Source organism: Papio anubis, chromosome 2 (assembly GCF_008728515.1).
Source record: "Papio anubis isolate 15944 chromosome 2, Panubis1.0, whole genome shotgun sequence".
Taxonomy (NCBI): Eukaryota; Metazoa; Chordata; class Mammalia; order Primates; family Cercopithecidae; genus Papio; species Papio anubis.
In genome coordinates this window covers 176,302,834-176,326,399 of record NC_044977.1, presented here as the reverse complement: position 1 = coordinate 176,326,399, position 23,566 = coordinate 176,302,834, and the positions used below count along the sequence as shown (strand labels likewise).

The 23,566-nt window shown below is 38.5% G+C and overlaps 1 long non-coding RNA gene across 1 annotated transcript; it reads left to right on the top strand.

The window, feature by feature from the left end:
- The first annotated feature begins 592 nt into the window (after positions 1-592).
- LOC103882432 lies at positions 593-14,347 on the top strand. Its single transcript, XR_002520583.2, has 4 exons — positions 593-1,421; positions 7,854-8,025; positions 13,617-13,710; positions 13,897-14,347. It is a non-coding gene; the product is annotated as an uncharacterized LOC103882432 (long non-coding RNA).
- Positions 14,348-23,566: the final 9,219 nt, after the last annotated feature.

The following is a 23,566-nucleotide window of genomic DNA, read 5'->3' as shown; positions in this document are numbered from 1 at the left end:
GAGAGAGACAGAGAGAGAGTGTGAGTGTGAGAGTGTGTGTGTGTGTGTGTGTGTGTGTGTGTGTGTTTGAAATGGTACCTACCTGCTTACTTGAGCAGGAAAACGAGGAAGAATACCTTTACTTCACATGGTTAAGAGGCCTCAGAAGAAGACAGCTGCTGGGATGCAGCATCAAGAATTACTTTGCTTTCCTTGAAAAAGGCTTTATCTCTCTTTCATTTATGAAGCTTAGTTTTACTGGATACAAAATTCTTGGCTGGTAATTCTTTTGTTTAAGGAAGTTAAAGATAGGACCTCAATTCTTTCTAGTGTTTAGGATGTCTGCTGAGAAATCTGCTATTAATCTGATAGGTTTTCCTTTATAAGTTATCTGGTGCTTTTGCCTCACAGCTCTTAGGATTCTTTCCTTCATCTTGACTTTAGATAACCTGATGACTATGTGCCTAGGTGAAGACTTTTTGTGATGCATTTCCTGGGTGCTCTTTGAGCTTCTCGTATTTGGATGTCTAGATCTCTAGCAAGGCCAGGGAAGTTGTTTTTCTTTTTCCCTCAAATAAGTTTTCCACACTTTTAGATTTCTCTTCTTCCTCAGGACACCAATTATTCTTAGGTTTGATCATTTAACATAATCCCAAACTTCTTGGAGGCTTTGTTCATTTTTTTTTCTTGGTCTGTGTTGGATTGAGTTCATTCAAAAGTGTTGTCTTTGAGCTCTGAAGTTCTTTCTTCTACTTGTTTAATTCTATTATTGTAACTTTCCAGTGTATTTTGTATTTCTGTGTGTCTTTCATTTCCAAAAATTGTGAATTTTTTAAATTTATTATATCTATTTCTCTAGAGATCTCTTCATCCATATCCTGTTGTTTTGTGTTTTTTTGCTATTTGTTTTGTTTTTTTCTTCTTTTAGGACCTCTGGTTAGCCACGAAGTCACAGGCAGTGGAATTAGCAGTTGTTTTCTCCTTTCTTAGAGTGGGTTTGTTCAGTTACGAGTTGCTGTAATGACTTGAGTTGGTTGGCCTCCAGCCAGCAGGTGGCGCTATCAAGAGCGCATCAGCAGTGATAGCATAGGGAGGATACAAGATTGCCCTAAGGTTGCCTGGATAAACATTCTGGTTTCTCAAGTGACGAGGGGGGCCATAGAGCTCCCAAGAGATTATGTCTTTTGTCTATTGTCTTTGGCTACTAGGGTGGGTAGAGAAAGAACATCAGGTGGGGGCAGGGATAGGTATGTCTGAGCTCTGACTCTCCTTGGGTGGGGCTTGTTGTGGCCACTGTGGAGGATCAGAGTGTTGTTCTCAGATCAATGGAGTTATGTTCCAAGGAGGGTTATGGCTACCTCTGCTGCTTTGTACAGGACGCCAGGGAAGTGGGGGAAAGTTGGCACTGACAGGCCTCACCCAGCTGCCACACAGCCAGAAAGGTCAGTCTCACTTCCACCATGCCTCACAATAGCACCAAGTTTATAACCAGGCAGCTAGTGTACAAGGCTGAGATCTTGTCTCAGGCTACAAGTCTCCCCACTGAGAAAGCAAGCAGGGCTTTCATGCTTCACTCCTGTCCGCTTCTGTGCTTATATCTGCACTTACTGTTTGCCATCCTCATCTCACCAATGATTCTGCCCAGGAAAATTTGCGCTAGGTTAAAATTATTACAAAGTTCAGCTGGGAGTTTCCATCTCCCTGTGGTCCTTCTTCAATTCCATTAGCAGCCCTCCCCAAGGAACCCTGTGAGATAGGGTCAGAAATGGCTTCCCTGGGCTTCCCTGGGGACCAGGAGTACCTATAGGGCTCTTCCCGCTGCTTCTTCTACTTTTATATTTCCTTTGGTTCTCTAAATTTGTTCCACCTCTGGGTAATCTTTCTCCTATGATCTGGATTTTCAGGTTCCCCAGTGAGGATATGTGTTCAGAGTTCCCCCTCACACTTTTGGGCACTCACAGTTTTCTGGCTGTCTCATGGAGTTTACAGCAGCAAAGCACTTCTTTCAAAGGGTGTGTGAATTCTTTCAGTTTTGCTGGTATGTTCCTGCAGTAGTTCTTGGAGCAAAAGTTCATGATGTGAATTCTGTCCATTTGAGTCGGAGCTTCACTGTTCTGTCTATTTGAGTGGGACACACTGCTCTGTCCATTTGAGTGGGAGCTGCAAGGTAGTCCTGCCTGCTATACACTTTTTTTCTGATCTCCAAAAGTCTTTATATTAAATTATCTGTTAACATTATTGGTATGGTTTCTCTTTTGCTGGCTGTGCTTTGGTGGGAACAAGGGCAACAGGGATTTGTCTGCATCATCTTTCTGATGGGACCAGCATAGTGACAGCAGTTCTGCCTCAAGGTACTGGCATGATCAGCAGCAGAGCCAGCAGAGGCTTACAGAGAAGGAGTTTGTGATAGTAGGAAGCACCTCCTGGGTGGACAAATTGGAGGCACCCATAAGAAAAGGGTTTCTTTATCCCAGATCTAAGGTTAACTATGGGTTAGTTTCTGTTTTCTTCATAACAAAATAGTCTAATCAGGTTTAAAAAAAACTATCAGTAGATCATATGTAATAAGGATATTATCTTATGAACCTTTTGTTTCAGTTTTATATAAATGCATATATGTGTATACTGGTATCTAATATGAAATGCTTTTTCTATTGTAAGACTGGAAAAAGAAAAGGGAGAAAGAGCTGGTGGCCAACACTTGGGATTCCTGTCCAATCTTGAGATTTCTGTGATTATTTTTAAATTCCAGGAAAACTGACCTGAGCAAATGTCTGCACATTCTGTCTGTTAAACTAAGTTTAGCTTAAAGCTGCCTTCTAACATATTTTAGGTTCAGTCTAAAGGTTTCTCCATCTGTAGTAAACTGTAACATAACTGGATATGCAATCAGACTATAACCTTCTCCTGTACCAATCACCTAATTTTGGTCAATCATAGGTGGCCAACTATTCAAATTGTGTTTAAGGCAAACACTGAGCTGTAACCAATCCAGCTGTTTCTGTGCCTCCCTTTCCTTTTCTGTACATCACTTTCCTTTTTCAGGTCATAAATCTGATCCTACCATGCAGCAGTGCCAGAACCACTCTGAACCTATTCTGGCTCTGGGGGCTTCCCAATTTGTGAATCGTTCTTTGCTTATTTAAATCCTATTAAAATTAATTTGTCTTAAGTTTTTCTTTTAATAAGCCTTAGGAGCCTTTCCTTCACTAAAAGTGCTTTCAGTAGGAAATGCCTGGCCTCCCTCAAACCTGACAAATGGAGGACCCAGGAAAGCTGGAGGATTCATGGACAGGCCTTGTGCCTTGGACCCTGACTACCATTTCTCATGAAAGCTGCTGTGTCAGCCCTGGCTTTGCTGCTGTCATCCCATTATTGCTCTCATTTAAACTATTAAGCACACATGCCTCCCCTACTCATTAATGTAAGTGGAGGGCAGAATCTACCACCTTAAATGAAGTAAAATTATATCAGCTTTTTAACTTCTAAACATGGCATTTGAAATGTTCTGGACCCTGTGCTAAGCATTATTGGGCTTTATCCAATCCAGCATTGTCTGGGCTTCTGAATTAGCTTTCTCTTTCTTTCTAAAACTCTTTAATTTCCTACACATACCACTTCCCTTTCATGATAATCCCAGGTAACAGGTATCTGAGGTTAGAATGCTGGTGCCTCCTCAAAAATACCAAAACCAGCTGGGTAGCACCTTCACCTCAGAAGCACAGGTCTTCTCTAAAATGTCTGCTCATAGATTGACCGTGTTTGGGCAGAAAACTGGGATGGAAGTGTCAGTCCTGACCAAGAGTAAAAGGGCCAAAACTACTCTAAAAACCGAGAGTGAGCTATTCTTCTGGAGTTTATTTTTAAAAAGTACTCCTAGTGCAAAAGGACAAGGGCCAAATTTAACTACTCAGAAACTAGGTTTCTGCCATCGTGTATATTTTCACCACCAAGCTCCTCCTCCAGGCCACCTACTCTAATAAACCAGAACCTAGTCCTGTCATTATATGGTGAACTTCTCGGAGTGCTTCAGCAACATCTTGACATTCAATCATGTATACTTCATTTTGGTTCTGAGCTGGACTATACTGCAGAGAGCTTTAGAGACTCTTTCATGCTGAGAATAATAAAGGAAACAGTTATTTTAAGTGCCATTAATGAAGGGCCAGAGGATTCCATTCACAAAAGAATGCAGGGGGGAAAGATATTATTTGATTGTGAATTCACTTTGTCCTTTCAGGCTCTACAAATCCTCAGATACTTTAAAATTCCAATTCTATGACAAAGCTTGGATGAGTTGCATAGAGATTATTTGATCTAATGTTGCAGGCAAGAAAATAAGAACCAAGACATTTAAATGACTAATGTGAGTTCATTTAACTGTTTATCAGCAAAGCTATTGGACATAACATTGATTTCCAATAGATAATTTATTTTAGGAACAGCAAATATCATCTATTGTTAAGCAGCACACCATATGGCAGGAGAATTGCAATTTCACAAGCATTTACTTGACACTGAACATTTAATTTAAAAGTTTGCATCAACTAGAAAGCCCCTAATGGAATATCTGGCTCAAGCTCCAGATGGCTTACTGCTCCTCCCTCACAATCTACCATGCTAATAAAAACGAACATTGTTATCCAAGCAGGTAGAGACAAACAGCATCATTTTCTTGCTCAGATGAATGTATGTGTAACTGCGGACACAGGTGTATGTGTACCAAAATGAAATTTTCAAGAAGTGCAGATGAAATTATAGATCTGCAAACCTATGTAATGTCTTAAGAAATGGCGAGACCTCAGCTACCCTGTTGGAATTTAACACTCAATATTTCAAATGCCAATGTTTTGATATATTATTTAGTTGGAGAAAGGAGATACCACTATACTTGTGAGTCTTAATGAGAGTACTTCGCAAACTTTAATGTCAACTGGGGATCTTGTTTAAATCACAGATTCAGGACCATGCGGTGGCTCATGCTTGTAATCCAAGCTCTTTAGGAGCTTGAGGTAGGAGGATTGCTTGAGGCCAGGAGTTCAAGATCACCCTGCACAACATAGCAATACCTTGTCTCTACAAAATAAAAAAAAAAAAATTAGCCCAAATCTGGTGGTGCCACCTGTAGTCCCAGCTACTCAAGAGGTTAAGATGGGAGGGTTGCTTGAACCCAGGAATTTGAGGTAACAGTGAGGTATTATCATGCCACTGCATTCCAACATGGGTGACACAGCAGGACCCCATCTCTAAAAAAAGAAGGGAAAAAAAAAACCCAAAAAACAAATTCAGATTCTGTAGGTCTTGGGTGGGGTCTGAGATACTGCCTAGGTGATGCTGTTGCCATTGTTGTTGCTGCTGCTACTGTTTGCTGGGACCACACTTTTTAAGTAGCAAGATCTAATACATTTGTATATGAAGATGAGTAGTGGAAAGACCCTGGAGGCAGAACTACAGGCACCTAAGTTTTTTTTCTACCATTTACTAGGTGAATAATCTTAGGAAAATCCTTGAACCGCTTTGAGGATTAGTTTTCTCTTGAGAAAAATTAAATAATAATGATGATACTTGTTCCAAGCAAATGAGAAAATACATGGGCAAGTGGTTTTGAAAAGCCACTCTATATAAATAATTGCTAGCTCTGCTAGGATATCATTCTACTATGTGCTCAATCTGAACTCTTAAGGGAAAATGCTTTATGGTTACTTGCTAGGGAAAAGTTTCTCAATAAAATTCAGAGAGTGAATTTTTCTCTATCTGAACTTGGTAATCAAATTTCTAATCTTTTTTTGGAAAGAAAGTGTCTTGAAGGACACTTTCAAGAGAAAGTGGCTTGGTGGCTAATGTGCCAACAAACACAAGAGCATATTTAACCTTCATGCACTGTGTTTGGTCTTCTTGAGGTTTAATTTAACGGATGACGTTCATAGGCTACAGTGTAAAAAGTGAACCTGACAGTAAATAACTGTGCAAGCTATTTGCTTTATTATAGACTTAGGACTTCGGAGTGCTTTCCAGACAATGGTGGGTCTTGAAAAGATGGCACTGCAAGCTGTGCAAACATACAGTGTGTGCAGACAAACTTCTGCTTGGTTAATGGATATCTCACAGCTGAGCAAACTGAAGGGCTATTTGTTAGGTCTCCTTTCCCTTCCATGGTAAACCAAGCAGGAAAGTGAATTCCACTGGGATAACCCACAGGATGCCTCTCTTACGTAAATAGCAGATTTGTAAAAAGCTCTCTGTCCACACCATCCCTATTTACATCACAAATGGCTTTCCTGGAGCATTTTAAGCTTCCAGTGCAGGCTAATGGAAGGGATAGATTTATCTGTTACACTATGGTCCTCTTTATCTTCCTTGCCTCCTCCGTTCCCTCCACTAAATAAAAGCAATAAGATCACTCCAATTTATAATCGGTCCTATATTAATGGAATGGGAATGATTCCACAATAACAGCTTTAAAGAACCCATACAATTAATAAAAATGGAACCATACTTGATTCTGAGTGTCCCGAGAATACTTCTTCCCTAACAAGACAATATTTCAGCAATGCAAGAAGTGCTTAGTGTTTATTTTATAAAACTACCTGAAGACAAAAGCCAAGAATAATATTCTCTCTTGAATTAATAAAGAAGAGATTACCTCTAGCAAGCACTTTAAAAATATTTGTTCTTATAGCTCATTGGTGAAGAGGGCAGCCATTTAGTCGGACCTTTGTTCAAATTCCAGTTTCATGTCTTTTCAGTTGTATGATCTTGGATTACTTACTGAATTTCTTATACTTCAGTCTCATCATCTATAAAATGGGGTAACACTAGCATGCATGGAATCACTGTGAGGCTTAAATAAGATATTTTATATATAATGTTTAGTATAAGACTTGGTACGTAGTAAATACTCAAAAATACTGCTTATTTTTACTAGCATTATCTGCATGCTAACCCACTGACATCACAGTATTACCTACAAACTGGTAGTATACATTTTCTGGGGCCAGAAGTTTATAGAAGCAATCTCTAGGGTCCTGTGGATGTCTGCATTCAGGAGATATTGATAGTCATAAAGACAGCAGCTACCATTAATTGAGGAAGACAGAACCAAATGTTTTACATGTGTCAATTCTCAGGACAACGCTAAGATATTTCGTCTTCATTTACAAATGAAGAAAGCAAGATGTGGAGACTGCTATGTTTTGATTATGGCTTGTCCTCTTCAAAATTCCTGTTGAAATTTTATCCCCAGTGCATGAGTGTTAGGACCTGGGGCCTAGTGGGAGATGTTTGGGTCGTGGGAGCAGTTGCCTCATGAATAGATTAATGCCCTCCTGTGGGAGTCAATGAGAGTAGGTTGTTAAAAAAGAGTCTGGCTTCCTCAGTTTCTCTCTTCTGTTTCCTTCCTTGCCGTGTGATCTCTCTGCCCATGCCCCCTTCCCTTTCACTTTCCACCAAGAGTGAAAGCAGCATGAGGCCTTCACCAGAAGCTGCGTAGATGGCTTTGCCATGCTTCTTATACTTCCTAGCCTACAGAACTGTGAGCGAAGCTATCCTCTTTTCTTTATAAATTACCCATCCTCAGGGATCCTGTTAGAGCAACACAAATATGGACTAAGACAGAGCTGTGCCTGGAAGGTTGTAAAGTCAACATTTGAACTCCTGAATGTCAAACCTTTGAGTCCCACAATCTGACATACTAATTAACACACATGCTAAAGCTGAGATGGCTCACACTTGCTTGGGTTTACTCATACCCAACAGTTGTACCTGCTGAGAGTATTTGGAAACTTTCTGGGGTTCATATTCCTCCCAGAAAATTATAGAATTTGGGGAGGTTACAACACTTGATTTGTTAAAATGATTCCTTCTATCCAAAACAGGGGTTCCTGATTGTTTCAAAGATGTGCTTTGACTTGTAAGGAGAAAGATCTACAGAAAGCTTTCACTCTGACAGGGAAGACATCTCTGTCATCATCATTTATTCGTAAGTCTTGCCTTCATGTATCACAACAAATACCCACAGCATGATTTCAGGCTTCCATAGCCAACCAGGTAAGGTCATCTCTACCTGTTCATCGGTGTCCAAGTTCCTTCAAGGAAGTACAAACCCATTCTGTTATCACAGATTATGTTAAGCACAAATATCCCTGGGAAAAGCAGCAAAATGACATGTTACAGACTGAGCATTTGTGAAATAAAAAATATCATGGCTTTTGAGTTCAATAGACCTGAGTTTGCTATCTGAGTAAGCAAGTTTCTTTCAACTTCTCTAAGCCTCTTTAAGATAAGTCTAATAAAAATTACCTCATGGATCATTGCAAAGATCAAATGAGATAACATTTCTAAATCACTTAGCTGTTGGAATATAGTAAATGTATCAGCTGTAGCTATTATTATTTCTAGTTACTTTCCAGAGAGTAATTTGGAGTGATAGCAAAGGCTTCTAGATACCCGTGAAATATACGGAATGTTCTGGGGGTGGTGAGGATAGCATCTGGAGAGAAAGATAGCAGTAGGAAGAGACAGGCTTGTGAAAGTAGTTACATTCCAGGGACACTCATGGTGAGCCCTACTGTGTTTGATCCTCCCTTTGATTGAGGGCATATTCTAAGTGTGCACATTTGATCCCCCTTACAGAGCTTCTAAAAGTGACTCGGGAATACTAATCTGTTTAAAAAGTGGAAAGTCCATCTTGTTCAGCTTTGAATTGACATTTTTCAGAAGAGTCATAAAGAAGACGACTTATTTTAAACCTAGAATTTCAAATGAAAATAGAATGAGTAGGCCTTAGAAAAGATGGTAGGAGTAACCAAGAACTTTTTATAACTTATAAGAGTAATTGTGCTGTTCTTTCCTGCAGCCCAGGAGGTTCATTAAATAAAGTGCTTGATAAAGGTTCATTAATGAAATGCTGATGGTTGTCTCAAGGTTTTATTCAATGATCAATGATGTGAGGTGCTAAATTTTGGTGTGTCTGAGTCTTATTATAAAGTTTCTTTCCAAGACATACCAGAATCTAACGAACATATGAAAAAAAATGCTCAAAATCACCAATCATCAGAGAGATGCAAATCAAAACCTCAGAGAGATACTTTTTAATAAAGCTGTATCACTTTATTAAAAAGTCAGAAAATGACAGATGTTGGTAAAGTTGCAGATAAAAGGAAACACTTACACATTGTTGATGGGAATGCAAATTAATTCAGCCCTCTTGGAAAGCAATTTGGAGATTTCCCAAAGAACTAAAAATAGAATTACCATTTGACCCAGCAGTCTCATTACTGAGTATAAACCCAAATGAAAATAAATTTTTTTTTTTAACTTTTATTTTAGGGTTGGGAGTACATGTGAAGGTTTGTTACATAGGTAAACTCTTATCATTGGAATTTGTTGTACGTGTTATTTCATCATCCAAGTATTAAGCCCAGTAACTAACATTTATCTTTTCTGCTCCTCTCCGTTCTTCAACCCTCCCCCTCAAGTGGACCCCAGTGTCTGTTGTTTCCTTCTTTGTGTTTATAAGTTCCTTATCATTTAATTCCCGCTTGTAAGTGAGAACCTGCAGTATTTGGTTTTCTGCTCCTGCGTTAGTTTTCTAAGGATAATAGCCTCCAGCTCCATCCATGTTCTCACAAAAGACATGATCTCATTCATTTTACAGATGCATAGTATTCTATGGTGTACATGCAACACATTTTCTTTATCCAATCTGTCATTGATGGGTGTTTATGTTGATTCCACGTCTTTGCTATTGTGAATAGTACTGCAGTGAGCATTTGTATGCATGTGTCTTTATGGTAGAATGCTTTATATTCATCTGGGTATATACCCAGTAATGGTGTTGCTCTACCAACAAGACATTTGCACTCATATGTTTATCACAGCACTATTCACAATGGCAAAGACATGGAATCAACCCAGGTACCCACCAATAGTGGATAAGATAAAGAAAATGTGGTATGTATACACCGTATACACCATGGAATACTATGCAGCCATAAAAAAGAACAAAATCACGTCCTTTGCAGCAACATGGATGCAGGTGGAAGCCATTATCCTCAGCAAATTAACACACAGAAACAGAAAATTTAAAACTATATGTTCTCAATTATAAGCGGGAGCCAAACATTGGCAACACATGGACACAAAGACGGGAACAATAGACACTGGGGACTGCAAAAGCAGGGAAGGAGGTTAAGGTTGAAAAACTACCTGTCGGATAGTATGTTTCCTACTTGGGCAATGGGATCATTAGAAGCCAAACCTCAGCATTATGCATTGTAACAAACCTGCACGATACCTCATGAATCTAAAATAAAAAATAAAATTTTAACAAAGTTTTTTCTAGATATACACACAGGCAAATATCTCTCACTTCAGCTTTCTTCAGCAGAAATACCCTTTCAAAACCTGGTTAAAATGCAAGTACTCCCTAAAGAACAACACTTTAGGAATTTCTGGTTACTTACTTGGTTATTTTCATGGAAGCACCTGCTAATGGCATGTTGGAACTCAGAACAAAATAACTTTTTATCAGTAGATATGGAGAGACTAAATTAGTGAACACATAACCTTAATTATGAGCATTTCCACTGAATGCTAAGAGGGACAAAATTTTTAAAAAAGAAGAAATCTGTAGGCACCTGGACAAGTTGCTTCTGAAACCTTAGCTGCATCAGAACCATCTGAAGGATTTGTTAAAATGTAGGTTCCTAGGTACCACCATCAGAGACTCTGATTCGGTAGGTGTGGGACGGGAGCCAAGGATTTGTATTTCTAAAATGTTCACATGTGATGCTGCTGTTATGAGGACCACACTTTGAATGGCAATAACGGAGCATGTTGTGGGTTGCATATATGTGTAGGGACTAGAGGAGTCATGTGGGAAGATGAGGAGGACTTCCAAACACTAAAGAATGTATCTGGAGCTCGACTTTAATAGAATGTGGGGAAAGATTTACAAATCCAACAGAATTAGTGGTGGATGCTCTCCAGATTTTGCATATGCCATATCTCTCACTACGAACATGCTTAAATCTTTAACCATCTGCTTAAGCCCAATTATCTTTTAAAGGTTTGTGCTACCATCACCTCTGTGAGTTGTTCCCTGACCATCCAAGGCTGAGTCACTGCCATTTTTCAGCATACTACCATAGCACTCTAATAACACATTTCACATTGACCTGTAATCTCTTATTTGCACCTCTTTCTCCCTAATCATGAGTGCAGCAATCTTGCAGCATGTCATAGTTATCTTTGTATCCATTGCACCTGGTGTCATGCCTTTTATGTAACTGACATGCAGTAAATGATTGTGGGATTAATGAAAGCAAATTGGGGACTAATTTAGATTTACTTTAAAGAAGTAATAATTTATCTGCTCTATTTTACTGCGAAACTCTTTAGAATCATCTGTACCTGCGCCTCTACTTTCCTCCCATTCTATATTGAACCAACTTCAGTTAGTTCAAGTGGCTGGAAGTTGGCCTAACTTTACTTAAGCTTTCATCTCCATCTCTGCATCTTTAAATGTCACCAAAGATGTTCACTTTGCTTAATCTAATGCTTTAATTTGGATTAAATGAAATTATTTAATTTGAATTAAATAATTTAACCAAGCAGTAGCATTTGAACTTTTGATTCCATTGGCTTTTTAATTGAATCTTTCCTTGAATTACCTCTCTGGGTACATATTCCCAATTTTTTTGCTTTTTGGCTGTACGTTCTCAATATTTTTTTTGCTGATTTTTTTTCTCTTCTCTTTGACACCTTAATGTTGGGCTGTTCCAAGGCCCTGTCCTTTGACCTCTTCATTTTTCTGTCTACAATCATTGGTGACCATCTCCAATCTCAAGGCTTGAATGCCATTGGTACAGTGATGACTCTGTTTCACCTCTAGCCTCAATCTCTCTACTGAATCCTGGATATAATTCTCCACTTAGATAACTAATGTAACTCATTCAATGGCTTTTTTAACTTATTGAAGGCACATTAAATTTAACTATCAACATTGAATCCGCCTGATCTCTAATACCCCTATACTAGTTCCTTCCGTAGACTTATATTAGTAAATGTCAGTCTATTTTCCAGTGGATCATACCTGGAACTTCAGAATAAGCTTTGCCTCTTCATTTTGTGTTACATGACACCTTAAGCTAATCTCTCCTCTATCTCTGAAATGTATTCAAAATGCATCCACTTCCTACCAACTTCACTATGTCTATTCAAGTGCATCACCTCTCACCTGGAATATTGTAACAGCCTCATGACTGATCTTTTGCTACAGCCTTGCCCTAGATAGTTTGACATAAACTCTGCAGTATATAGTCAACAAAGTAACACAAGTTTTAAATGGCTTTTAAGATTTCTTGTTCTTAAATCACTGTTCTGCTCAAAACACTTCAATGGCTTCACATCTCAGAGTAAAACCCTCAATCCTTACAATGGCCTGTGTCTCTGACCTACTCTCCTACCACTGCTAGCCTTGCTCACTGTGCTCTGGCCACCGCAGCCTTCTAACTGTTCTGCACACCAAATGCATTCTTGCCCTAGGACTTGTACTTGCTGCCTCTTCTGCATGGAAAGCTCTTTCTCCAGGCATTCTCATTTCCTTTAGCTTTCTGCTGAGATATTAGCTTGTCACAAAGATTCCGACAACTCTGTCTAATACACTTCCCGTTAACTCTCTTTCCCTGTATACTGCTCTATTATTCTTCATAGTACCGATATATAGTTATTTTTTGTTTGTTTTTTCCTGTCTCTTCCAACTAGAACAAAACTTTCCAAAGAAAGAGAAGTTATCCAGTTTGTTCACTACTTTATCTCCAGTGCCTAAACTAGTGCCAGACACATGGAATTGAATAGATGAGCAAAAGTAACACATGTGGTAAAAATTGAATAGAGATGCACAAAAGCCATTTCTTCTTTGTAGGACTATGGTTAATTAAACATTCAAAAGCACCTTAAGTCTAAGTAGTAACAACGACAGGTTTCCACCAATGGGAGGGGTGTATTTTACAGTTTAATTTTATTGAGACCATATTTTAAACATGATGAAGCTGCACAAAGGAGCCTATGTCCTTAAGCTGCCATATGGAAGACAGCTCACTGAACCCCATTGGATGTGATGTGAGCAAGAAAAACACCTCAAGTTGTATTAAGCCAATAAGAATTGAGGATCACTTGTTATAGCAGTTAGCCTTTCCTAACCTTGAAAATCCTATTAATGCTAAAAGTATTTAGATTAAAACTAGTGTAATGTGAAAATATTGGAAGGCTCAGAAAGATTATATATGTGATTTCTCTAAGGAAGGGCTGCCACATAAAATACAAAATGCTCAGTTAAAATTTAATTTTAGTTAAACAATGAGTAATTTCTAGTATAATATTGCATGGGACATACATATACTAAAACCGTATTCATTGTTTATCTGAAATAAAAATGTAACTGTGCATCCCATATTTTTATTTGCTAAATCTGACAACTTTAGTCTAATGAGATATGTAACACAATCAGAGCTTGAGCCTAATTTTCATTACCAATCCAACTTTCTTCCCATTAGTCTACCCTAAAAATTGTCAATGCAAACATGTCAGGAGGCAAAAACTCATAAAGTTATATTTTCTATCTCTCATTTACACAGAAACCTAACAACATTCAGAAAGCTTGAGAAGCCATTCTTCTAGCTCTTTCTCCCCAGAGAGAGTTGTGGTTTGAATACAGGATACGGCCTACGGGTATGTCTAATTTTGTGTTCCAGACGGCTCAGCTTTAGTATTAATATCCAACAACTTATAACCAGTAGAAGTAATTAAAATTACATAATCCCAGTGATAATATGACAGGGTCAATTTAAAGGTTAGCTTTGAAATTTGAAAATGCCATAAAAAATTTACTTGTTCTTGCTGCTCATTTCCCGCCAGAAATCACAAACCTCAATGAAGCTTTGGTAATCATCTCCATGGCAACTAGTCACCTCCTTCATCACGGAATGAGGACTGTGAAATTTCCGAGAAAAGTTCCAGAATTTAAATAGGCCTTGCTTTCAAACTAATAAAAAAAGATGGAAAAAAAATTGTAAAATGCAAACAAATATAAATGAATATAAACTGGAAACTAATTCAGTTTTCAAAATATTTTCTACTCTTACTAGGTCATAATGACAAGAACTAATGGATTGCTTTATGAAATTCAAGAATTCTAAGTTTTATTTTATAGCAGCCTGCACTCAACAATGAGAATTTTAATTCATTAAAAGTAAAAGTGTAAAAATATGACACATAAATTTATAGTCAGATGAATAGAAGTTTGAGACGACCAAATTGTTGCTAGAAAATTCATATTACATAATTTTCACATATATATTTACAATGTAAATGTTGTAAATGTTTTTGCTTTCTGTTTTAAAAGATTTAAAAAGTACTGCGCTGTGCTTTAGACCAGAGGTTGGCAAACTGCAGTCCATGGGCCAAATCTTGTCTACCACCTGTTTTTAAAAATAAAGTTCAGTTGTGCCTTCTCTATGAATGCTTTTGGTCTTTAATAGTAGAGCTGGTAGTTGTAACAGAAAGCACAGGGTCCACAAACTGTAAAATATTTACTGTCTTGCTCTTTAGAAAAGAAGTTTGCCAAACTCTGCTTTAGAGTTTAAATTATTCTGATCTGCTGCAGGGCACTCTTCTTTAGAGTACTTTACTTCAACATTAAGACCTGCACTTTTAAGTACGTGTAAAAGATGTGACAAAATGCCCCCAAACGTTGTTCTGAACCTAATAAAATTACAGAAATGAGATGACACAATCAAGTCCTATTATCAACTCTTGAGCTAAAATGGGAAAAGAACTTTTCTAACTGAAATTCTGAAAACAGAATCAATATGCAAGATGTGCAACCCATCAAGGGAGGTTGGAAAGAGATAAAAGGGACAAATGGAGAAACAGAGCACTAAGAGCTGTGATGAACCTGGTTCTTCTGTGGATAGTTCATTCAGTGGAAAGTTCAGATGAGAGAGGCTGAGCCCTCCAATTGGGGGAAAGGTCTCCCCCATCAATGCTATAGGATGAATGACTGTTCTTGGTCCTACAATTAGCTGGTGGCAAGGCCAATTCCCCAATTGTCACATTTTCTCCACATCACCCACAGATTGGTAACATGCTTCATCAACAACCAAGAAACAGCCTTAATTAGATACCATTCTCTAAGAAGTAGCTGTCTATTTTTTTCTTATATTGGGCATAAAATTATTGACCCAAACTCCACTGGTGTCTACTTGTTTACAAAATTTGAAGGAAGCCTTTTACTCAAGGACTAAAAGTAACAATAAGAAGGATGAAGTGAGACTAGCTAGATCTATCTGTACATGGCATGAATTTGTATAGCCCTAGACCTTTAACTTGAATCTGCAATAGGTGCTATGGGGAAGAAGGACTTTATACACAGTCTATAGATATCATTCTTGGTCATGACTACAACCCCCTCCTAAGGGCTGAAAATATCAAACCAGGATCTCCAGCCTAGTCCTTTCTCTTCAGCTCTAGATTCATAGATCTTCCTTGTATTAGTTGAGCTTTTTGGGGAGCAGGCGCCAAGATGGAGTCAGAAATAGGAGAAATAGGAGAAATAGTCAGAATTAAGAGAAGTGCCATGAAATCTAAGGGGAAAAGAAGGAGAATTAGACAGAGAGCACCTTCAGTCCATAGGTCCAAGACCTGTGAAAGGGAGGGGGAAGAACAGAGAGTTTTGGCTAGGAAAGGCCCCATACTGCAGCAAAGCTCTGAGAAAGTCCCAGCCAACCCAATGGGAAGCTCCCATGCAAAGACAGCCTATAGAGGATTCCCACATTGGGCAGATGTGGTCCTAGTTCTCCCACAGGACTGGATACTCCTGCAGTCATTGGCTGACATTGCTTAGAGAAATGGCCTAGCCTTGGCTCAAAAACTTCAGTGGATCCAGAACACACTGCAGAAAGAGACTATTAGGATGCCGCAAAACAGCACTCTTTCTTGGCCCTTTTTGATCATGACAATTAATATGCTAGTGTCACTCATATGAAATTGTCTTTATTTTATTTATTTATTTATTTTCAAGACAGAGTCTCAGTCTGTTGCCCAGGATGGAGTGCAGTGGTGTCATCATAGCTCACTGCAGTCTTGAATGGCTGGGCTCAAGGGATCCCCTCCCCTCAGCCTCCTGAGTAGGTGGGATTACAGGCAAACACCACTACTTCCAGCTAATTTAAAAAAAAAAAAATAGAGACAGGGTTATCACTTTATTGCCCAGACTGGTCTCGATCTCCTGGCTTCAAACAATCCTCCCGCCTCAGCCTCCCAAGTCTTTATTTCTTCTTAACCAAAAGTACAAATAGCTTTGCAATGTACTGCTCTATGACTTCAATAGCTCTCACAAGTAGGGAATAGTACATTTTAGGATGGCACACCACTTTCCTTTCTCATCCCCTCACAAGTGGTAGGAGAAGAAGAATGAGATAGGATTCTGGGCTCCTTGGGAACACATCATAGCCCATCATGGGACATCGGCCTAATGTTCAATTTGTTATAGGCCCTCTGTGTTTGAGTTAGAGGGAGACAGAAAATGAAAACAAGAGTGAAAGCAACAGAGAGATTGCCCTGAAAGACCAGTTCTTTCCCTTTAGTCCTTCTTGTCAGTCGCACTGTTTTATGTCTAAATGCAGTTCCATTATACCTGAGCTCTCTAGTAATCCTTCCAATATTTTAGCAATTAGAGTGAAATTGTAATTTTTTCCTGTTTGTTTTGCATTTTTATGTGTGTGCGCGCATGTGTAGTTTCACTAGCGTTTTAATAAGAAGTAGGAAGATTTCATTAGAAAACTCAAACTATGTTTTTAAGCATTGTCTCATAAGCTCTGCCATTTTAAACACTTATTTTAATTAAATGAATCTATCTGAACTGCAGAAGTTCTCACCACTTTAGATAAATTATTTATCAGTGTAGCAGGTAGAAGAATAACCATATATGATTTTTAATTAAAATATGGTTAGAGTTGGTCATTAGATGACTGACAGAGGCATTCTATCTTTTTCTCATACCGTGTCTACACAAAATGCAATAACCTAGCTAAATATATGTAAATAAATCACATACATATATATTATAGACAAATGCCAAAAGTTCCTGGCAATGCAAAAAAAAAAATTGTTTTAAAAGTTTAAACAATTTAAGAAGACTGTCAATAAGATTAGTATATAGACCAGTATGAGATGGCATAGATTGGTGCAGAACATTGAACAGCAGAACAAAATACAAAAAACAAAGAAAATGAAGATCAATATATTAAAAAAAATAGAAATTAGAGTCGTTGACACCTTCTATTTACATGTCTTCTCCAAATTTGAATTTTCAATTTATAAAATTAGGATAAAAACACCAGATTATGGTAAGGATTAAATAAAATATATAAAGTCTCTAAATATTATTAGTAATAATGTGCAAAAAAGGTGGTGATTTTGTGGTGACATCAAGAGGGAGAGACTGATAAATACAAACTTACATTTCTCTGAACTTCCCCAAATTCCCAAAAGGCACTTTCCACTATGTTCTCCTTTCTACTCTTTACTTTAATCCTTATTTTTATGTAGACTGAGGTTAAGGAACATTCTCAACCAGATGGACTATAACATATTGGCACCAGCTTTATCCTGTACTTTTCCTGAGCCTTGTTTAGCTTTTTATAGTTTTACCCTGCCTGAAATAATTTTCCTCCTATTTTCAAATGCTGCCTATGTACTAGTCAGCTATTGCTATGTAACAAAACACCCCAAAACTTAATCATTTAAAACATCAGTCCTTTATTATCACTCATATATGTGAGGATCACTACTGATTGGTTGATCCATTCTGGGCTTGGGTGCAAGCTGCAGTTTCGCGCCAGATCCTTAGACCAGCAACCTACCAAGGGCACACATTTTTCATGGTAATTGCAAAGGCAGAAGAGAGCAAGATTAGCCATATAAACATATTACAAACCTTTGCTTTCATGAAGTCTGCTAACATCTAATTAGCCAAAGTACGTTTTGTAAGCAAGAAATAGGAGAAACTGCAAATTGCATTGCAAAAAGCATAGACACTGCATGGGCTTTGGAGGGGAGAAAAAATTGAGCCATTAATTTAATCTATCTACCAAAATCTGTTTGCTGATGAGATCTATAGATATATTTCTTGCCGGCTCTCTCCTCCAAAACCTCTTATAATTAGATATGTTCACACTTGCTCATCTATCGCTCCAACTCGCCTGTCGAGGATATAATTTGTGACAAATAATCTACCTTTTCATTGCAAGACGGGTATTTTCACTTAACTCTCCTAACTGGATGGGGGAACAACTCTCCAATTAAGAAGGAATAATTTATCAACTCAGTAACAGTAAGCTAGCAAAAATAAAGTGGTAGATTTAATTGTTCTTTGGCTTTATTTTTCAAGTCAGAACCTACAAACCTGATAAAGTTTTTATGTATTCCTTTTTTATCAAAGCTTTGGGAATTCAAAAGGCACATCGCATGCCTCTCTCACACAGATATATTTCTTCATCATGAAGTCTTTAGGACTGATGTATTAGTGAAGGTTACTGTGAAAAACATTTTACATTTTTAAATGGAGTCTATTCACATAGGTTGTTCTAGGTATTTGTGAAAATACTGTGCTGCATGTGGAAAGCGAGTAGCAAAACAGGGATAGAAAGGGAAAAAATAATGAAAGGAAGGAATGAGAAGGGAAGGGAAGAAGGGAAAGGAAAGGAAGACTTCATTTAGCTTGAGTGAAAATGCTAATTGTTACATGCCTTCCCGTCAGTCTCAGTCTTACAATTGCGATTTATTGTGGGATCCCTGCTAGCTTGGCCACGTGCCAAGTGACTGCAAAATTATGCAGTTATCTTATCAATTTATTTCTACCTTGTGCAGTCCTTTTTCATCAGCAGTCACGCTGCACTGATTCTCATTTGGAATCAAACCAAAGGCAATCATTTGTCTGTTGGGTTTGACCAAATTTTTGCCCTTTCCTGAGCTGGGAACTCCATGGTCTAAATTGAAAGCATTCTGTCTGCCCAGCCAGAAGGCACAGCATGGCCCAGCAGCCTCCACATAGAACAAAGGGAAGGAAGCCACTTGAGTGACCCGGGCAAAGTGAACCTGAACGCTAAGCAGCCAGGCTAGCTGATTCGTCTGCCTGCCGTCAAGGCAAATGAGCTTTGTGGTGGTTGTTTTAAATTACCCATGCCTCTCACTGTCTCTCTAGAACCACGATATTCCATGATTTTATTAGCCTTGCATGTGAAATTCAATGAATTTGACTCTCTGTTGTTGAATAGTCCTTGAAAATACTGCCATTCAATCGAATATTAGGTACGGGTGTCACTGAATGCTAACATGAGGTGTCTTTGAGTTTGAAACAGAATTAATTATTGAGGTTTTTTTAACCACCCCTGTTTTCAGAACGTTTATACCACTGAAACTGTCTAACTATGTATTAGGGGTAAGTAAGGTTAAATCCCCTTAGTTCTTCACTGATTCATTCAAAAGCACTCTCCTCAGCGTGGTGGAGGGTGAAATGAAGCAGATGCTATGACCCTTGTCTCTGGGAGTTCATATTCTCCTAGGGGTGGTTAAATACACACATATAAAAAGAGAACCAATATTACAGAGTCTGTCCATGGTGACAATGAATGAATAATTTGGAAACAAGTTTTAGAGGGGTTGGATGATGTCAGTGTTTTCACATACTTTTAATGCTGTACAGTTTTTCAAATGTAATTATGTGGGAAAGCACTAGATACAAAACAGATTGAAGTGACTCTTTTTGAAATATCTTTAGCCTTGTCCCTCAAAGTTTGAATGATTGAAGCCTTCCAACTTCTGGCTCCAGTCTCACCTTGTTAAGCTATGTTAGTTAGTTATCTGCAAGTGTCATCACTAACTTAAGCGCTCCAAGAGAGCAAGTGTCTTCATTGATCCTGCACTCCTACAGCAAGGGTAGAACAAATGCAAGGCAAGTGCCTGCCAACACCCCTCTCTCATCAGAAGCAGGCATTTCTTATTGATCATGGAATGCTTTTATTCTGATCCTAGATTTGGCTTAAACACACTCATTCTTGTGCTTAAGGCAGCCACCACTAATCTACTATGTTGGCAAAGGAGAATGAATGGACTTGCCTTTTCTGCCCTATCATTTACCACAGTGCTAGCAAATGTTTTTAATGAATTTTTAAATGGTTTTTATAAATCAACACAGACGATACAGATAATACAGACAATAGGTCTGTAATAGGACATTTTTGCACTGCTATAAAGAAATCCCTGAGACTGGGTAATTTATTAAGAAAAGAGGTTTAATTGGCTCACGATTCTGTAGACTTTATAGGAAGCATAGTAGCATTTGCTTCTGGGGAGTCCTCAGGAAGCTTTTACTCATGGCAGAAGGCAAAGGGGGAGCAGGTATCTCACACAGTGAAAGCAGGAGCGAGAGAGAGTGGAGGGGGAGGTGCCACACACTTTTAAATGACCAGATCTTATGAAAAGTCACTCACTATTGTTAAGACAGCACCAAGTCATGAGGAATCCACCACCATGATCCAAACATCTCCCATCAGGCCTCACCTCTAGCATTGGAGATTACAATTCAATGTGAGATTTGAACAGAGACAAATATCCAAATTATATCAAGGTCTTCTTTTCCTAGAATGGTAAGAAAAATATAGCCACAAATTTACGAGAGATCCAATGTGATAAGATGTGAGCACAAAAACATTTCTGTGTCTTGACACTTTTCTCTATCCCTGAAATCTTCCATATCCTTCCAATCATTTCCTCTAACCCTGGGAATCTGCACAGGAGTATTGCACATAAATGCTTGTTCACATAAATGTTTACAGCAGTCGGGGCTGGGCGCGGTGGCTCAAGCCTGTAATCCCAGCACTTTGGGAGGCCGAGACGGGCGGATCAATGGTCAGGAGATCGACCACCATCCTGCTAATGTGAAACCCTGGCCTCTACTAAAAATACAAAACTAGCCGGGCGAGGTGGCGAAATGCCTCTGCCAGTCCCAGCTACTGGAGAAGGAAAGTGGAGAGTGGCGTGAAACCCGAGGCGGAGCTTGTAGGTGAGCTGAGATCCGCCACTGCACTCCAGCCTGGCGATGATGAATAATCTGCCCTCAAAAAAATGTTTATGCAGTCATTGTGGTGGCCGAATTCTTGCATGATGCAATATGTATGCAACGCGTTATTTGCACCTTCAAATACAAAATGCTGTCAGTCAATGCTGTTTCGGATTTTATCTACTATTGTATAGCAAATAACACTTGGACATTCACATGGAGCTTTAGTTTGGAAAGGGGAACTAGCGAACCTGTAATTCCATGAGTACCTCATAATTTGTTACAGAATTTTAAGTGTTATCACTCAGTGAATGAAGAAAATGATCAATTCCCTACTCAAATCTTATTATTTTGTTCCTTCTCTCTTCAAGAACTTAGAGTAATCAAATATATGTGATAATAAATGATTAAATAAACTGTAGAAGCAGTTCTCTCACCTCTGTTCCTTTCACTCAAGCTACTCTCTTGGTCTTGGTTGCTCTTTTTCGTCTCTCTTACCCATCTGGCATAATTCTTCTCATTCTTTGAAGGCTAACTCAATGTTATCTTTTGTGTTGAGTCTATCAAACCGGTGTCAACTAGCAGAATTTAATGTCATTTCATTTCTGCTTCCTTAGCACTGTGTTCATAGTTTGATGATTTCAGATGGTACCTTTTATTATGGCTAATAATTTATGTTTCTTCCCCCAATTTTATCCTTCAGGGTGAGAATTTACATTTTCTTCTTCTTTTTTTTAGTTCTGGAATTGAGAGTAGGTGCACATTATGTCATAGTCTGGGTTTCCCAGCAAACAAAGTCTATGGCAAAAGCTTGTGTGCATTTTTATGAGTGAGTAAAATTTCTGGGAACAGGGAGAAAAGGAATAGCTGGATGTAGAAAAGGAAAAAAGAATTTGCTATGGATTGCACTACTGCCAGCTACTAAATGTGAATGATTGTTTAATCTCACAAGACAATCTCTTTAAAGGACATCTAGCTAACACTTTTTAGGGCAGTCTATTCTTGAGAAAAAGGATAGAAAAGTTGATTTACCAGTTTCTGTCTTCTATTGGTGAGTTTTGCCCCATATAGCCTGAAGTGTCTCATACTTCTCTGTTGTACATGTATGGGAGCAAATGAATTTTTGCAGTCTTTAATGCCTCACTATCCAGAGGGAAGATCCAGCACAGGAGGAGAAAGGAGCTGACATGGGCATCAGGTAGAGTGCTGGCAGTTTATACTTGCTGGAGTGTGTCTGAGTGCACACAGAGTTAGTTTACACAACAGTGATGACTGCATCACAGGACAAGTGAGGCTGAGAGGATCTGAAATGCCTCATAAGAGATGCCTGATTCACAGCATGTATGTAATAATTTTTACAGTTGATTTGACTACAAGGTAGTATGTAGTGATACACAAAATTGAGGCATATATAATGTCTTGTGGGATCAATTAGCACTGCCAGGGAAAAAATAAAGTGTTTTGAAGGAGGCACATAATTTCCATAGGTAAAATGGACTCATGGGCAAGGCATTCAAGGCAGAATAAATGAATTTAAAAAGAGAATGTGAAAAGCACATGGAGAGTTCAGGCAATGGAAGAAAGTTCCACTGAACTCAGAGCATGGACTGATTATTAAAGAAATAATGAGGTTGGAAAGTTAATAAAAGTCCTTGAATTAATTCAGTCAATAAATATTTTACTGAACATCTACTACGTTCCAGGCACTAGAAAAATAGTAATGGACAAACCCCATGCTAAAGTGTTTGGACTCTATTCAGGATATAATAAAGAGATAGAGAAGGATTTTCTTTCAAGGTAGGTAACTAAAGCCTGTACACTATAGGGCACAAAGCAAATAAATGGCAAATCTCCTCCCTGTGTGTCAGTTGAAGCACTAGTTAATCACATTATACAGGAAATGCTATGCAGGAGAAAATTTATTTTCATGTCGGAAAGTGACTTTCTTTGCCAGGGAGCATATATGAACCTTCCAACCTCTACTGCTTGGCAGAAAGTGCTCTTTACTGCAGATAATGGAGACACAAGGCAGATAACTCAACTTAGCAAGTAAGATGCACAAGTACTAAGCAGACAGCACTTGAAATAAGGGCAAACATTTAAAGAGCATCACATGCCTTTTGCAAAGGGAATTGGAGAGGCAACTCTCAATACAAGACCATTGATAAATAAAAAGTATGCATTTTAAGTAAACTTTTAGCAGGTGCAAATGCAATCTATAAGGTAGCTCATAAATTCAAACATGATTCTTAAACCAAGATCTATGAATTCTAGACCAGGTAGAATTAGATGAAAATAATGCAGGATACATTTTTAAAGCAGCACATGAAGAAGAAAGGTGCTGTGTTGAATCAGAAGAAAGACTCTGCCTTTACTTTTACTGTAATTAGCAAGAAGTAAGTAGAGCATATTACACTCAACATTACTGGATTCCCAAATGATTGCCTACAGTCAGGCTCAGGTTAA